General features: G+C 49.4%; 1 protein-coding gene across 1 annotated transcript in view; it reads right to left on the minus strand.

The window, feature by feature from the left end:
- RBM17 (RNA binding motif protein 17) overlaps nt 1-2,967 on the minus strand; it is a 30,657-nt gene extending 27,690 nt beyond the window's left edge. The window contains exon 1 of the mRNA XM_004712622.2: nt 2,796-2,967. The gene's annotated coding sequence lies outside the window, so the exon portion shown is untranslated. The remainder of the gene's footprint in view (nt 1-2,795) is intronic.
- Between the last annotated feature and the right edge of the window lie 468 nt (nt 2,968-3,435).

Below are 3,435 nucleotides of genomic sequence, written 5' to 3' on the forward strand. Positions count from 1 at the left end.
CAACACGAGGAACTGTATGAAAGGGTTGTGGCATTAGGAAGGTTGAGAACCACTGCTCTAGACTAAGACAGACGAGGCAGGCAGGCCTGAAGCCCATCTCTCCAGATCAGCCACTGCTTTGGTTCCATCACTGGGAGGATCAGTCACTGAAGGAGATCATGCTCCAAGAGAAGTCCAGAGAAAACGAGAGAGCCCTGGGACGATGGACTGGCACAACAGGCACAACGATGAACTTGAGCATGCCCCGACTGCGAGGATGTCACAGGACTGTGAGACCTTTCATTCCCTTGTAAAGTTGCCACAAGTTGGAGTGAATTTGATGGCAGCAACAATCTATCTATGGTACTTTTTAAATTGTGTAACCTAACAGGAGAAACATTACTACCATCATATAACCACGGTTCTGCACAGCATAAAACCAGATCTCTGTATCACAGAAAGTGCAAAAGAATTTTGCTTTTCACCTTTTCATTGAACTTGAAGTTCCAGAACTGGATTAATCATTGTAAAGACAGTCTCATCATCTACCCAAGGGTATGGGGTCTGCTTTTATTTAATTATAATAATCCTTTAAGAAGCCTTTTATTACTAAATAGTTATCATCATAAAACGAAATCCTTCTCCTTATGACCAAAGATATGGCAAGTATTCACAAGAAGGAGCAGGAGGGGAAGTATGAGAAGTGGTGCACTTTGAGGGCCACAAAAACCAAAGACCCACATGACTTAAAAGGCATTTGCCCCATGTATGACACTTAACGCCATTTTTCAAGATTTAAAAAGTAATTTTGTATACCTCGAACTCTTACACTTGGATCCCATTTTAGTATTCCCATTTGTTCCAATAGACTCTATGACCAAAACCCCACACGCTGGAGTGGGTTGCAAACAATGGCAACTGGAGTTCAGGTACAAAACCAACCATCCACCATGATTTACTACTATGAAAGGCTTGAGGGATCATAGCCCCAGTCATCTGCTCCGTGTCAGGAAGTCTGAAGAGGTCTGGTTTAATCTAATTTGCTGTTACGTGCCATGAGTTGGTTCCGACCCATAGCAACCGTATGCACATCAGAAGGAAACCCTGTCCGGTCCTGCGCCATCTCCACAACTGTCCCTATGCTTGAGCGCACTGTGGCAGCCACGGTGCTTACCTATCTCCTTCAGGGCCTTCCTCTTTCTTTGGTGCCCCTCTAAACTGAGTATGATCCCTCTGCAGGGACGAGTCTCTGATCTAATTTAGAAAGTAATTTAAAACAAGACAAGGTCAAAAGAAACAGACTTAAAGTGACACCTGGGCGGGTTTCCAAAACCCTATCTTTTGTGACCACCGAATGCCACAATGTGTTCAAGTTTTGTGTGTCATGTAACCCATTCTCTTGTAAGCAACAGTCAGTGCTTTTTAGACTCGAAAAAGAAATACCTTCTCAGTTTGTTATTAATGAACTGCTCTTTATCTCCTAAAACTCTTTATGGCTGTTATACTGTAAACGTGGAAATTAAGTTGCATCCTTTAAAACCTCCACTTGTTGCAGAGAGTCACAGCAATCTCACTATGTCCAAGAGGTGCAGAATCTTGACTTACCTAGAGTGATTTTTACATCCATACACTGGTGTTCCAAATTAGCAACTACTGATTCGACTACTACTCACATCCATCACAAATATTTCTCTAGAATCTTACCTACAATTTCCAGAGTGCAATATAGTGCTTCACTGCTCTGTATTTCTATTCTCTGCCAGGGGCTCTTCCCACGCTTTGTACATCTGACAGAGGGTCATGCATAACCTTCAGCCCCAACCCAAGACTCAGTACAAACATCACCTCCTCTTTGAAGACTTTCTAGACCAGACCTTAGCCCCTCAGATCAACCCAGCTTCTCTAAAGACAAAACTCTTGAGGGGGTGGGGCAGAATCGTACTCATGATGCACCCACAGTCCATAACACATCGTCTGGACAGTAGATGCTGCTCAAGAAATGATAGGTGTTTAAACACTTAATAAAGTGACACCTGGGAGGGTTTCCAAAACCCTGTCTTTAGTGACCACAGTAAAACACTGCTGTAGGACAAGGGCCGAGGCAATGTTGGGAGTCACAACTTCCTTCGTTTGCCCAAGGAAGTGCCAGTCATGGAAAGAGATGCCAACACCTGGAATTCCAGGTTCTGGGGCCATGGATGAAAATGGCTTCTCTCCCCTCCGCTCCCTGAGCCCTGGGGCATTGCAAAGGAGCTGGGCCACAGGTGACAAGGTGTTCTGGCTGCTAGGGGTAGGTGACCTATAAACTTTTCCAAAACATGGCCAACGAAGTAGAGGAACGTCCTTCGGTCCCAACGAGACGGAAGCAGACAGAAAGACAGACAGACAGACAGGAAAGGGAGCAATGGCGACAGGAGGAGAAATGCGAGGGGCTGGGTCCCGGGGAGAAGATAAAGGGGAAAGTGGCAGTGGCTCGCCCAGGGGCAGGAGGGGCTGGACAGCCCAGCGCGCGGCGGCAGAGGCGCTGAGAATCGCGGAGAGAGGAGGCCAGAGCCGGACACCCGGTGGGGGCAGCGCCCGGAGCGCCGAAGGGAGGCAAAGGGCGACCGAGGCAAAGGGGCGACAAGAGAAATCGCAGCGCGAGGGACTCGAGAGCTGGAGTCCGAGACGTCCCTGAGCGCTGGGCTGGCCGCGATCAAAACCTCCCGCTACCTCCACGGCGCGGCCTAAAGGTGCGGCCTCGCGTCCACCTTTCTCCTGGGAAACGGGGCTCCCGTACTCGCTTCCCCGTCAGGCCGCCGGAAGGGGTTACTTACCCGGCCCGTCCGGTCGACTTTCCCCATGGGCCGCAGCGGCGGCAGCGCGGAGCCCGGGACCCAGACGCGCAAGCTCCGTACGCAGCCCGGAAGCACCGCGGAGAAGGGAGGGATGGACGCACTCTGCGTACACCTACCGACGACCGTACGAGAGAGCCGGCGCCAAGCCCGACGCCCAACCCGCAGGAGGCTCCGCGGCGTGGGGGGTCAGGGAGCGTGTGCTGCCGGGAGGGAGGGGCCGCCTGCGCCACGCACGCCGTTTCCACAGTGCCTCCTGGCGGTGGGAGGTCCGCATTACACGCCGCCCTGCGTCGCCTCCCGCCGGGCGCAATCCTCTACATTGCATCTCGTTTGCAGAGGGTACAGTTACCCTAGACGGTGAGAAATAGGAAGGGAGATGGTGAGAAATAGGAACGGTCCAAAGATCTTAATGGGAGCCAACTGCTTTCTAATAGGGGAGGGCAGAGGACACAATCAATCTGGCTTTTCATTTTAATTCATTAAAAACCACTTATTTTTATTTTTAGCTTTCATGTATTTTTTTTTAATTTTTAAAAAATCATTTTATTAGGGGCTCATACAACTCTTATCACAATCCATACATACATCAATTATGTAAAGCACATTTGTTCATTCATTG

Source organism: Echinops telfairi, unplaced genomic scaffold (assembly GCF_000313985.2).
Source record: "Echinops telfairi isolate 266 unplaced genomic scaffold, ASM31398v2 ScPeMD7_7473;HRSCAF=8511, whole genome shotgun sequence".
Taxonomy (NCBI): Eukaryota; Metazoa; Chordata; class Mammalia; order Afrosoricida; family Tenrecidae; genus Echinops; species Echinops telfairi.